The 15,292-nt window shown below is 38.1% G+C and overlaps 1 protein-coding gene across 5 annotated transcripts in view; it reads left to right on the forward strand.

The window, feature by feature from the left end:
* Positions 1 to 15,292, forward strand: part of ZDHHC9 (zinc finger DHHC-type palmitoyltransferase 9) — a 70,394-nt gene that overhangs the window by 9,472 nt on the left and 45,630 nt on the right. Inside the window, exons 1-2 of one of the 5 annotated variants that reach the window (XM_063431871.1) lie at positions 13,918 to 14,626; positions 14,932 to 14,970. The exons of 1 other annotated variant lie outside the window; for it this stretch is intronic. The gene's annotated coding sequence lies outside the window, so the exon portion shown is untranslated. Of the gene's footprint in view, positions 1 to 4,677; positions 4,702 to 13,917; positions 14,627 to 14,931; positions 14,971 to 15,024; positions 15,050 to 15,292 lie in introns of those variants that run through there. 3 more of the 5 variants (XM_063431873.1, XM_063431872.1, XM_063431874.1) reach the window with 3 other exon arrangements.

Here is a 15,292-nt window from a genome sequence, read left to right on the forward strand (position 1 = left end):
CCTGAAAAGTCCCGATGCTCGGCTTATAGTAGTTTTCTTCCCTCCCCCCCCCCCCCCCCCCCCACATTCTATATAATAATTATTATATGGTAACAGCTAAAGTGTTGTTAGGTGTTCTATTACAGTCTGATCGCTAAGCTTTCACATATGAGCTACAATTGTCGTGATGCTGTTGGTTTTTCCCACTGGAAATTTTTCTGAGAGCAGAAGGTCTAGTGTCTCTTTTATGTACTGGAAAATATTAAAAAATTTTTGCGAGCTGATATGGGAAATAGTTTAAATATATATATATTATTATTATTTTTTTTATTTTTTTTATGTGGGATGGAGATTTGTACGAGGGAAGAGACAGTGCTACAAAAAAAGCTTTTGTCTTTTTGTCCTCGCTTACAGGTTGGCTTTCAGACCTTTGCAATTTGCTTGTTTTACCTCCATAAGTGTTACATATTTTCTGTTTGTGTCTTTTATTTGTAAAATGCACTGTTCCCCCAAATAACAAATAAACAGCCTTAGATTTACAGGAATGCCTTTATTGCAGTATCCTCACAGCCAGCTGTAGGTCACACAGTCAAAACTATATTTTTTTTTTTTCAAAAAAAGACAGAAATAGCAGAGATAAATTACATTCTGTTCTCTGTCGAGTAATGGTACAGAGCATAGTGGGGTGGTGAGGGGGAGGTGTCTGTGTATGTCTGTGTATGTCTCTGTGTGCGTGCATATATTTACTGGCATTAATAAAGCACTAAATATTCCACAGAGCTGTACCATTTGGGGAAAAAAAAAAAACAATACAATATAAGCAGACCTATAAAGAGATACAAAGTTTTGTGTGTGTGTATATATATATATATATATATATATATATATATATATTCAATCTTGAGGAAGGTCCCTGCGAGGACCAAAACGTTTTTTTGTGGCTTGCACTGCTTTGGAAACCACTATACCTTTTGTATAAACCCACAGCCAAACTCCTTTGTATAAAATCTGTATTTTATAATCTGTGTTTTGTTGTTTAAATCTCTAAAGCATGAAACATTCTTGTAAGTCCTTGTTTTAATTGAGTTATAAAGGCAGAGGTTAATGGTGATCATAAAACCAAGGTGGTATAAGGACATAAGCATTGACATGCAGCACGCATGGCGAGGTAAATAGACGGTTTCCTTGGATATGAGATGATCTGTAAATGCTCACTGTCAGAGAATTAGCATGGAGGGCTGCAGATTTACAGTCATTTCATGCTTAATATCATATCTTTACTCACTGGTTCTTGTATTGAAATGTCTCGTGTTCTTATCAATGAGAGCTCTTATAAGGAGTATTGACACCACTTACTTGTGTTTCTTGAGTAGTGATGGCAAACTATGGAGTCTTTTCATCAAGTGCGCATAGGGTTAGATCAGTGACAAAATAGCTTATGTTGTGTTTTAAAAAATAAATAAAATATTCCTATATATTTTTTACTGTTCTACAGTAGATCTGAATCTTCATTAACTTAAAGGAACACTCCAATGCCCAAATGCAAAATAAATAACAATTGCTGTTTAGTATATATATATATATATATATACCCACCAATGAAAACGTGTATGCATTTGATTATGCATTTTGTCATTGGGGGGTAAATCTAATAACAGCTTGCAGATCTCTTGTCTGCTGCCTTTGCCCAGAATTTCCAGTAGCTGTCCAATCACAGATTTCCCAATGCAGCTGAATGGGAAGTCTTTGCAAAGCACGTGCTCTGGGCAATTATTGTCTCTAGAGTTTAGCTCCATTGAGCTCAGGGACACTATAGTCACCAGAACAATTACAGCTTAATGTTGTAGTTCTGGTGAGTATAGTCAGGCCTGCAGGCTTTTTGCACGTAAACACTGTTTGTTCAGAGAAAAGGCAGTGTTTACATTGGTTTCTAGGAACTACTAAGACGACCACTACAGGTGCTTCATGGGGCAGTGCTGCACAGTGTCACACTGAACACCGAATCAATGCATCTCCATGAGAAGATGCTGATTGGCTAGGGTGACGTTTAACCCTGCTCCCAACCTGCCTCCTTGGCTGAGATCATCAGAATTGATTCCTATGGGAAAGCATTGTGATTGGCTGGCATCATCAGAATTGATGATCTCAGCCAAAGAGGCGGATCAGGGATGGGGCCAGCGCTGATGGACTCACTCACTTGAAAAAAGAGTATACTTATTTAAGGGATGAAGGGGCACAGGGGCCCTACATGTGTTTTTAATGCTATAGGATCAGGAATACATGTTTTCTTTATGTTCATGACCCTGTACTGTTTCTTTAACAACCAGGATGTAACAGGGCTGGTTGTCTGCTTATAAGCCAAGGGGGTGTAACAAGGTCAATTTATAAAAATGTGGAAAAAAAGAAGACACACTCTTCACACATAAAGCTTTTCAGCACGCCAAAGTGCTTTAGGGGGTCTGGAGTGACCCTTTAATTGGATGCTTTAATCTACAACTGAATTTCGGGTTGATGAAAGCCCAACATCTGCTGTGTTGGAGATGAGTACAGTTGGCAAGCCAGTTTTTAGTTGAGGAAACATTTTTAGTATTTTACTGTTGTAAATGCATTTTAGAATCCATGAATGTTTTTTTTTTTTACTGAAAGATTTTCAAAACAATATGCCAAATTTACAATAGTATACATAACTTGGCATTCTAAAATTTATATTTTAATACCAAATAAACCATTTGAAATTATTAGCAGCCGATAACCGTATAACCTTTAGAATAGTACAGTATCTGTCTTTCCTTCAGTTTAGGTGGTATCCCTTTAAGAACACATGAATGTTGACTTTCTACAAATCGTGAATAATGTTAGTAGCATGTATAATGGCTGTAGCAATTCTTCCCCACATCTGCGTGTACTGTCCCTTATTTCCTGGGTTCTGATTTAATGAATACAGCAAATGGCTACTTAATTGTAATACGAGTGGCAGAAGATCATAAAAGAAATGGAAGTTTGTTTCCACCAGGGCACATTAGTAATAATATTTTGTGCTAGAACAGGTAGTAGGAAATATTAGCAAAATAATCAGTTAAATGGATCTAGCTGCTGTGAAAGCACTTCTGATATTACAGATACTTATCATCCCAGGAAAATATATTTGGCTACGGTTGCCAAATTCAACCGTTTTTAAAATGGAAATTTAAAAGCATTTTATATTTAAGGTGGGTGCAGTGCTTAATCATAAGTTGATCTTTTACAGAGAAAGGTTAGTGAAAACCAAATATACAGTATTTGTAAACGTAGGGAATTAACTGACATTTTTTTTCTTTTCTTTTATTGCATCAGAAAGTCTGCATTTTACAGCAGACAGGGGACAATAAACATTTCTTAGGTTTATTCTCTGCCAGCTTACCATGATTTAAATTCTAATTGTATTCTTATTGGCTTAAACCCCAAGCAGTTTATTAGAATAATGCAATATATTTCAATGTATCTTTTTTTTTCACTCCGCACCTCTCAATGCCTGTTTTCATAATGGTTTCCAACCCAGTCCTCAATCCACACCAACTGTCCAGTATTTGAACATTTGCCTGTTATGTTCCCGCCGTGGGGATAATGACAAAGCCTGGACTTTTGCTGTACTTTTCGATATGGTTTGGGAACCAATGCTTTGAAACACAGGGATTATTAAAGTAATATAAATATGTAACCGTTACATAATGTGTGAACTTCTCTCCTTGATATCTTTTATGTAGCAGTCTTTCATTTAGGCATTACGTACGCTTTATTGAGAATAGCAATTTCAGGTTGAATAGAATGTTACATATCTAAAATATTGCAGAAGCAGTAATGAGCGTGATTCATTTGACGTTCAAAAGTTGTGATATGCATCACAGTTTGGAACCTGCATCACATATTCCCACTCTACCCATCTTCTGTACTTACATTTCTGGAATTTTTGAGGTTCTCTTACAGGGTTATTCACTAACGTGAGACTTGAAAGCGAATTTCTTATCTAATGTGAAAATATGTGACAACCTACCGGTTGTTTTATTTGGAGAGGAACTCTTAGTGGAATGGCAACTCCTTACAAACACGACCTTCCTAAGTGCCAGTGAGTGATACAGAAACCAGAGAGATGTGAGGGCATGGAGGCCTTTAATTACTAAAGAAGCAAGGAATCTAGAAAGAGGCAGGCAGGAGACAAGTCAGGTAAAGCAATGTTAGGACCATCTGGCAAATCCGCAAACCGGAGCTGAAAAGCCAAAGATCAAAGGTTGGAGGTTAGGCAAGAATCAAAGCCAACGTTCAGAAACTTGGAAGTTCACAAAACAGGAACTGGAATAACAGGAACAAGTAATAACTGTATCAGGAAACCAGGGAACTGAGGCAAAGCACTTGCACAACCATGAGCAGTGCTTGGGTGTTTATAGGCAGATTTGGTCCAGTGACCAGCCCCCACCACTTGCAGACGGAGCCCCCCAGAAGCTATAAAAGAAGCACTGGGACTTGGTACCATATTGGCTGCGCAGTATTCTCTCCCCTCTACTTCTTCAAACCCTGCCCTCACCCATTACCTCGCATGATGCACGGGCGTCCATGTTGAAGCCACCATCTTGCAGCAGGGCCACCTTTGCAGGACAACGGAGTCAGGCAGAAGAGTGAGCCTCGGGAGCAGCAGTTACCAGGGCCCTCAGCGATCTGTCTCCAGGAGTCATGGGTGCCCTTGGACAGGTAAGCGCCGGTGAGCAACAAGATAAAATGGCTAAGCAGGATATATTCTCCAAGTCAGCTATGCTGCCAGTACAGCTATTTATGCCTTAGTTCCCTTCTATCCACCCACTTTGGTCCACCTTTTGCATTAAAAAAAATGTAAGTTAAAGAATAATGACTCCCCTTCTTTCCAGAGCTGATACTCCTCCGCTGCATCCACCTGGCATGATCTGCGTTCTCATTCAGTCTATTGCAATGAGACATTGAGCCAATTGCCATGCTCCTCCAATCAAATGCTGCTATCAGCAGAATTTGATTCCAGGACAGAGTTTCTGGAGAGGGAATGCCTCTACTGGCTTTTAGTAAGCCAGCCAATAGAGGTCTATTTAACTCTGCAATGTAAACATTGCAGTTTCTACAAAACAGCAATTTCTTACATTGCAGTGTTAGTATGACAGGACCGATACACCCAGACTACTTCATTGAGATGAGTTTGTATCTAAAATGTAAATAAATCAAGGGCAGACACAACCCTTGTAAAGGCCAAATTTACTCACGTTAACTCCCCAATCTTCCTGGATCTGGAAAAGTCCTGATTTGAAAATTGTGTCCCATGTTTTCTCAAACTTCTGGAGGCTACAGAGAAATATCCCCAATAAATAGCTGCACTATTAATAAGCAAATTCTGCACAACCCGAGTACCTCCACCAGTTATCTATGGATGCCCATCTGATGGCAGAACATGTTTGGTGACACAGGTTCATTTACCAGTGATGCACTTAGTGCCACTGTACCTTTTGCCCTGGATTCTGCCTTTCAATTGTGAACACACTAAATGAGAAATGCTGTATAATTAATTTGACTGAAAAACGAGATGGAGGGAACACAACAAAAGCAGAACTTTGTGTCTCTTAACCACTACTTCTCGTAGAGATAATAAATATGTGTATATAATTTCTATACATTTAAAACCCTTTAGGCCTCTTTAAATTGAATTGCAAAGAACATTCCTAAAAGTATTCAATTTACATAAAAGAACAAACATTGTCAATTTGACTTTGTGTTTGCACGAAATTGCCTGGCTGCACTTGTAGCAGGGAGGTGTATATGGCAGGTGCTGGCAGTGATCTGAATGCTATTGTGTGCATACGTTGCAGCCAACAGAGTTATGTGATACCTAGAACACCTCCATTGTAAACAGCAATTTAACCCCTTAAGGACCAAACTTCTGGCATAAAAGGGAATCCTGACATGTCACACATGTCATGTGTCCTTAAGGGGTTAAAGGCACAGTACAGATTAACCAATATTACTGATTAATGCCACTCTAAAATATTTGTCGCCATACTCCAAAATAAAGCCAAATTTGAGAATTGTATTTTATTCTTCTTTATCTCAGTCTGAGGAAAGGATTAGAGACCTACTCATTTATCAGGTTGACAAGTAGCTAAAATAAAAATAACTGAATTTTAGTATCACAGCGAAATCACTATAATTCACATTTTAGTGAATATATCCCGCTAGTTAACCATGTAATTCAGTATGCACAATGTAAGATATGTGTGTTGGAGAGAAGCCCCATCACATGTTATTCAAGTATAAAAGAAATTGTCTTCCTCCTTACATTTGGGCAGAAAGATAGAATCCCTGGTGGCCCCGGATATGGTAGAATCCCTGGTGGTCTGATAAGTTGATGCTGTATTGGAACCACCATCCAGTGCAGATCAGTCAGAACTTGTTCGCAGCACAGTCAATGACTCAGATCTCTGCCATGTTAACCCGGGGGCAGCACTCTGAGTCATTAAGAACATGGGACTGCGAAGAAGCATCGGTTGTGAACTGCACTCGCTGGAAGTGCAGACTAAAAGCTCCTTTTCTGTAATGATGGGGTGCAGAACTGGAATTAAGATATGTTGAACTCCCTAGCAACTCATGCAGGCAGGGCTCCTCCTTTGACCCTGGGCTCCTCCAGGCAGAACCATTCGCAGTCACAACTGTTGCTACTCTGGTGATTTCACCACTGTTTCTGATGCCAGCACAGGGACAGCTGATCCAGCCAGCCCTATGGTGCCACATCAGACCCATGGGCAACTGCCTCACTCTGCCCCCCTCGCTATGCCACTGCTAAATTATTGAGCTTGACCTTATTTATGCTCTACATAACTAATGTCACAAACCTAGCACAACATACAGAAGAAAGTTAATGGGACACTGTAGTCAACAGAAATACTATAGCTTTAAAATAGTGGTTGAGGTGTCTATAGCTCGTCCCCGAAGGCTCAGCAACGTAAACACTGCCTTTTTAGACAGCCACTAGAGGTGCTTCCTACTCTCTTTAACCGTTCTCAGTTTAATTCCGTATAGGTTAAATTCTTCCCTATCCTCAGTGACCAAGAGATGTCATCAGTAGGCTCCATTGCTAATATGACATATTGAGACCAAAACATGTTTTCCCTTTTTGTGCCATATCTTTGGAAAATCTTGCCACTTGTTCACTAATGCTCATCCCTCCACAGCTTCAAGTAGTAAAACCAAAACAATATTTATAAACCACTCTCTCTACCAACAAATCTTTCTACCAATGAGTAAATCCACATATTTATGATTTAATATCTCCATATTATAATTTCACAAAGCAGTTTATTTTTTTTTGACTTGCCATATACAGTTCTCCTAGACTACCAGAATGCCATGCAATGTATAGGAGTTATTTTTTTGTTTCTCTGGTTGATATAATAATTGATGTAATACAGAGACCGTTACACCCTTTTACCCTTCTTACTGCTATTAAGTGTTTGTTCTCATGCTGTTAGAGAGATTTTCAACTGAGGAACAAATACTGTGGCATACTGTTGAACTCTGGTAACCTGAAAAAGCTGAATATATATATAAAAGTGCTATGATATCTAGCATAACAAAAAAGTTTGTTTGGCCCTGACATCTTCTTGCAGCAATAGTTCTCTGGATTCTGGCAACTTCATCTGCCCAGAGGTGTTGCTACTATTCTATTTTAGTCTTTTTAGTACAAAACAAGGTGTATGGATGATCCTTGGGATCTTCCTTAGATAATCCACATTAGGTGTTTCACTTGCTCATTATTGCCAATGGGGTGAGACTGCTATGTGACTGGTTGCAAGTGTTCAGGAGACATTTTCTGGTTGCTTAGTGCAATAGTACTTTTATGGGGGCACAAGGTGCAAAGTCTGCAGACTGATACTCGCCATGGAAGACTGTGGGTCTCAGAAGAGAGACAACACTGTGGGGGAAAAAAGGATAAGACCCCTGGACCCAAAAGCAACTATCCCGCCATAAGAATCATTATATATGACATGTTAACTCATGCTAGAGAAACTATTTATTCTTGTAACCAATAAAATATTTTAAATGTAAGTAAATGTTATAAGAGTGCCATATAACATGTATGAGTGCCCTATAAACCATCTCAGTAAATTCCATAACGTGTATAGTTTATTATACTGCATTATCCTGAAACTATGAATGTGTAATCTCATCACTGCGTTATTGAAAAAGTACTAAGTGGCTTACACGTGAATGAAGATCAACTCTTCACTTGTTTTGCCTAGTTTAGAACCATTTTTCATAGCTCATAGAACTTTTGTTGCGCTCATAGCTCACTGTTCCACATTTTTAAAAGGTAGCGGGTTGAACGACATTTCTAGGGTAACATTCTAGAAGGAATCAAATCCGATTCACCATCATCAGATTAAAATTCTTAAAATATCTTCATGCATGATCAGACAGTCACACTATAACCCATAATACAATGCCTGACGTCTGTGAGCACCTAATCTTTTATTTTCAACAGCGGTCTGGTTTTATAGGGCTTTTCCACAAGGACGTTCACAACATTCAGATAAATGCAGGGTATAATCATTGCTTGTGAAAACAGGCAGTAGATTACAAACAAAACCGCAAACTCCAACAGAGTCCATTATTATGGAGACTAAGAAAACTGGATCCAACTGCACTTCTTTCTATAACTGTGTAAACTTTCTACAGCTTACTGTCCAGTGTGCCAAACACACTTATTGTTTATGATAAATAATGTTGCTTCGTGCACACAACCTGCTGGCTAAATACACAATTTTAAATGAACCTGCAAGGGGTCAATACATCTTGAAGGTTAGAAAACCCAAGAGAAAATATGAATCACGATGAATGCAGTTTATTCGCATATCCAGATAGAAAATATTCTTATTTTCTATCTGGATATGCGAATAAACCACATTCATCGCGATTCATATTTTCTCTTGGGTTTTCTAACCTTCAAAATAATGGTTATTTGGATTACATCTACCAAGCTAAGAGTGAGAAATCAGGAAATTGGGTTGTAAGAGATGCAAATGTCATCAACTGGTTTAAATATAGGTTAGTTAAAGGGACACTATAGTAACCAGAACAACTACAACTTAATGTAGTTGTTCTGGTAAGTATGATCATTATATGCAGGCATTTTCTTATGAGAAAATTCAGTGTTTACATTGCCCCTAGGGACACATCCAAGTGGCCACTCCTCAGATGGCCACTGGAGGTGCTTCCCGGCTCAGTGCTGCACAGTAGGCAGCTTTGCCATTCAGCGTCCCCACGCTCTGCATGGCGACGCTGAATTTTCCCTCATAGAGATGCATTGATACAATTACAAATAAAACACTCTCAGTAACAATCAAATGTAAAGAATCTAACTCCAAATGTGTTTAAAAAGATATAAAAACAAATAATAGGTCACTGGATTGTTACTGAGAGTGTTTTATTTGTAATTGTTTTTACTATGGTCCCTGAGGAAGTTTCTTTGAAACGAAACGCGTAGGACCAGTGACCTATTTGTTTTTATATCTTTTTAACGCATTTGGAGTTAATAAATTCTTTATACCCATTACCTGGATCCTGATTGCTGCTCGGAGTACCATCAACATACTGAGGATCCTGACCTCCCACAGAGGGAAGGCAACCTTAAGGCGCCTTAAACATTTCGAGTCTGTGAGTTCCACAATTAGTGGGGGCACTAATCTACAGAAGGAAATGCAGGATGCAAGGATTTTTTTTTTGTTTACTTCTGGATTATGTGGTTATGAAGTCTGTGCTTAGACTAAACATAGGGATTCAGAGCTTAGAATGCCTCAGTGATTCATAAAACGCCCACAATGTAAACATGCAGTGGAAATATAACTAACACGTAGAAACACATTCAAATATATCAGGTAACTGGGGTTTTGTTTCATTCAACACTGGAAACCTACATCTAACCAAATGATCAATCCTAATTAAGTGAAGGCAGAATTAAATGAGTAATTTCACATTTAGAGTGCAGTTATTTGTGGGTAGCATGGACCTAAACCATATTTAAAAAAAAAAAAATAATAATAAACTAAATAATGTAAACTTGAATTCTAGGATGCTCAGTTGTCAAGTAGACTTGCTCAAAAATGAATTAACACGTGGGCAATTCGATGAATAAAACTCCACAGGTAAATCCTTGGACAATCAATTTGTCTCGGTGTGGATTAAAACACATTGGATTCAAGTAAACTGTCCAAAACTAATTTTTGCACAAGTTTGTTGACAAGTTAGCTGGCAAAGTGTTAAGGGCTTCTCACACTTCCTAACATATGAAAATAACCTAAGAGGAACAAACATGTGTTTCTGCTGACTGGTGTAGAAGAACTCTATGATACCCATCACGCATTACCATCAGTTGTATTTCTATTCGAGAACAGCGCATTGCATTAGGGCAAGCAAGATAGGCAACCTAGAGTGTTCAAGATGTTGTGGACCATATCTCCCTTGAAGCTTTGGCAGCATTTTGGCTGTAAGAATGCTTTGGCAGCATTATGGCTATATGAGCATTATGGTAAATGCTGAACACAACACCTGGAGTGCTAAAGATTGCCTATCCCTGCATTAGGGTGTGCACCCGGAGAAAATTACCATTTACGTTTTACTTGAAAATAACTAAAACATAAAAACTTGGTTAAAAGCCAATTTTGTTTCTGCTGGTGATAGTTGTGTGCAGAGAGAGTCATGATTATTGTTTCTTCAAAAACACCTAATATTAGGCACATCTATTTGAAGAACCCTGTGGTACCCATGCACATTACCGTCAAGGTGTTTGTTTGTTTGTTTGTTTGATAGTGGAGCTCTTTGATTCACTCATTCTACATTTTGAGCACATACTAAAGAGAAAATTAAATGGAGACATTTTGGTCTTACTGATACTCTTCTAGGTTATGTGCCAAAGTTAGTATTGTTAGATTCTATTGATTCTGAGATGTGATATATTGCTTTTACGATTATCCATTCTCCTCTTTTTCCTTTCCTTGTAAGAGTGAGCAGATTTTTTTCCAGCTCTAATTACAAGAAGTTCCATGCGAAATGCATTTCTCAGATCTATTCTTAGGTATAATGATAGATTTCGAGATTCATTTGAGGTCTGGTTGAATTGGAGACAGATGACAACAATGAGGATGGGGAATGGAACAAGTACCTTAAAAGATCGCACTGCAGCTGCTTGCCAATTTCACTCAATGATCCAGTTTACAGTAAAGCCATAGTTAATGGCTCCTCCAGTAACAATGTGTAACAGAACAGCTTCCTTTACATTCTGTAGCAGAATTGTGCCCATTTTTATGTTTAAGCTTGACACACTTTAGTATTATCATTTTAAAGCTAATCTTGTATAAAACCATATGGAAAAGATGTACCCTTAAGGCTTTCTATGTCAGTCACCCATTAATGTATTCACTAAACTGGTAAACAAGTGCAATTTTATTTAACTAATTTTAAGCTTAAAGGGACACTATAGTCACCAGGACAACTACAGCTTATTGTATTTGTTCTGGTGAGTATAATCATCCCTTCAGGCTTTTTGTTGTAAACACTGTCTTTTCAGAGAAAAATCAGTGTTTGCATTACAGCCTAGGGATATCTCAAGTGGCCACTCCTCAGATGGCTACTAGAGGTGCTTCCTGGGGCAGTGCTGCACAATGTGACTGCCATTCAGTGTCTCTACCCTCTGCACACTGGCGGATCCAGAGCCTTATCTCGGGAGGGGCACCTCAGATGGCTACTAGAGGTGCTTCCTGGGGCAGTGCTGCACAATGTGACTGCCATTCAGTGTCTCTACCCTCTGCACACTGGCAGATCCAGAGCCTCATCTCGGGAGGGGCACTCATAGATTATTTAAAGAAACAATCCAGGCACAACAACAATTAAAGCATCGGCTCTCTGGAGTAGCTTCTGATGATGTCAGCCAAGCAGGCAGATGACGGGCAGAACCAGCAGCAGACTGGAATAAAGGTAACGTTTTACTATATTTAGGAGGGCAGGGGGGCTAAATTGTGGTTTTAACTCTATAGGGTCAGGAATACATGCTTGTGTTCTTGGTCCTTGAGTGTTCCTTTAAAGGTGCCAAATATAGAATCTTAAATGGTCTTGCTTTGTGAGGAGTACAACTCATTTATTTTCATATTATTTGTTGATACTAAGATCAAAACACTGTTTTTAGTCTTCTCTTTTCTTTTTTTGTGCCTTTAATGGATGACTTTTCATTAGTTTAGTGATCTCTCATTTGGTTTCTCTTGTTAGGTATCTTTTATTTCTGTTTTGCATTTGTGTGCTGTATCAAGTTTGTTGGCAGTAGTCTTATGATATTCTCTTTTATTAGCTGAAAATATATTATATGTTGTGTTGCCAACTCCTATTTAAATAAAGAATAAAAAAAAAAATCAAAACACACTGGCCATGTTGGAAGTTCATATAATGATTTAAAAAGAAAATGCAGACATTCCATCATAATGAACAGATCACATGCATGCCATCTGGGAGCCTTCTTCTTGGGCAGAACCAAAAATATAAATTTTCCACTACTCCAACATAAGATCATAAATTATGGGAGACATTATACTTAAACACATGACTGGAGGTCAAGTGATTTTATAAATGCCTCCAGAACCTCAAGTTGGCATTATTTTCCCATGCTTCAGTGTTATGTATCTTTTTTATTTTACATGCTATTTTTTAGGTTTTCAGTACTGTCATTGTGTTTTTGGTTTTGTAGGGGTTAGTGTTTAGTGTAGTTACTATAAGGGCAGCACTGGGACATACATGTCCTAGTGCTGGCTGAGATTAGTGGCAGCGGCTGTTGCTTGATTTGTAATTCAAACTAAGCTCGGCCAGACTGTGGCTGTCCTTTTTCATGCCTGAGATTCGGGCCCCCAGACTGGAAATTTTTAATAAATAAAAAAAACTGTTTGTGTGTATCTTCTGTGTTTATCAGTTGTCACTGCTGTCAACCCGATATACGTAGTAATCTATTCTGCTCAAAATTATTCTAAAAGAAGCAAAGCCTTGGTGTTCATAACACATAATCTGTTTAAGAGCGTGTCAGGGACAGTAGCGCCCACAGACGCTTCTTTTCAGATTTCCCTTTTGGTCTAAGAACAGTGGCAGACAGACCTTTGATACATATTTAAAAGGGAAATGATTCTAATCACTGTTTATCACTTTTTTCCTGGCTTTTTTTTATGTGAACAATAACTCAACATGTGAGCCAGCTCATTCTGGGAAATAGATCATTGAAATCTGATTTCTATAGGACATATAAAAAAGACTGAGCCCTGCGGCACGAGATGCAAGATATTTAAATCTATTTGTTCCCCAATTTTTGATCTTTAGTTATAGCTGTGGTGGCTAACCTTTGAGTGGGTGAGAATCGTGGCTAATATAGCACAAACATCTTCAAAGCTCTCAACATGATGTCTAGTTGAGACACAGTCACCATCCCCACATTTGGATTCAGAAAACTATTTATTGGTTGTAAAGAAGTGATCATCAGGGAGAATAGCAAAGCATTTAAATTTGTATGATTGAATATTTGTAACTAATCAGAATTTGTCAGTCATTGGGTAATATGATATTAAAAGTGAGCAGCATTTACATTTTTGTAGCATTCTCTAAGAATCAACACATTTTTGCAACGTAACAAAGCGTGACATTCCTAAAGAGAGATTGCTCCCTGTGAATATCACCCCCTTTCAGTTCCCACTATATGCCATTAGTTTGGAAACAATGAGAGGAATATGTGACTGTTTCGTAATAGATACATTTCACATACCTATCCACACTCTCAGCACTGTGCACTGTCCACCCAATTACTACCCTAAATATCTCCAATATGTTTCCACACAGTCCTCTAAAAATAGTTTTTTAAAGGGACACTATAGTCACCATAACAACTTTAACTTAATTAAGCAGTTTTGGTGTATTGATCATCTCCCTGCAGTCACATGGCTCAATAATTTGCTTAGTTTAATGTACACTGTTCACACCCCCAGCATGTAACTTGCACAGCCCTCCTAAGTACTTCCTGTAAAGTATGAGCTAATGTTTACACTTCCTTTATTGCGTATTCTGTTTAATTTAGAATTATTATCGCCTGCTAGACCTTGCAGGAGCCTCCTGTGTGTGATTAAAGTTCCATTTACAGAGCTGGAGATAAAATTAAGAACAAGAAAGTGAACATCTGATTTGAATATTAAACATTTTTTAATGCATGCTGTGTCAGTCACAGCTAGGGGAGGTGTGGCTAGGGTTGCATAAACAAAAACAAAAGTGATTTAACTCCTAAATGGCAGAGGGTTGAGCAGTTGGATTGCAGGGACATGATCTATACCAGCGGTTCCCAAACTGTGTGCTGTGGCGCCACGTACACACAGGGCACACACTCTTAGTTGTACTGTTTTATGGTATCCATGTTAGACTGCTTCCACAGAGCAAAGGTTAGCAAAATCACTGACTTATTTTTTCCTACCAAAGAGAGTTGCTGATTATTGGCAGACTTTGAAAGTAACTTTGGAATTGAGCAATAATCATTGGCAGGTCTGTAGACGAAGACTGGTGATCAAAAAGGAAATTAAAGGCTTTGTTGAAGGTAGGAAAGCAACCGTCATCAGCCAGGAGTTAGATATTAAGTAGCATACTGAACCGATTGTTTTATTTACTTTGTGTGCAAGCAAGAGATACTGAAGTTTTAAACATGTTACCGAGCATTCACTTTTGACATTTCACATGGTTTCAAGAAGGACGAAGTCATCACAAAATAAATCTATGAAACTTGAGAAATATGAGCTGCAGTCTGGCTTCCTCCAACAAATGTCAGAATTCAAAGAATGAATTCTTTATTTCTGTGGTTACAAGTTGTCTTTGACCTATTTTTTTTTTTTTATACCCATTCAGCCTTTGAAGGGACTACAGCAGAATGTCAAATTAGAGAGTGTATGTATAAAAATAACTATCCAGAAAATTCAGAACTGTGTAAAAGAACGTCATAAATTCCTTCATCTCAGTGCATTGTGTGAGGGATCATGTTTTATTCTATCATTATAAATAAGTCAACCTATCCCCTATACTATAGTATTTAACAAATGGTTTTATAGATTAAAAAGACAATATAAATCAATAAATAAGTATAATATATGTATTCCTTATTATTATTTTTTTTTTTAATTAGTAAAGCAATTAAACTTACTTTTATTCCATTGCCAATACTGATGCTTATCTGCAGCCCAATCATCTTTGAAGCGATACATTTTGATGC

This window comes from Pelobates fuscus, chromosome 9 (assembly GCF_036172605.1).
Source record: "Pelobates fuscus isolate aPelFus1 chromosome 9, aPelFus1.pri, whole genome shotgun sequence".
NCBI lineage: Eukaryota > Metazoa > Chordata > Amphibia > Anura > Pelobatidae > Pelobates > Pelobates fuscus.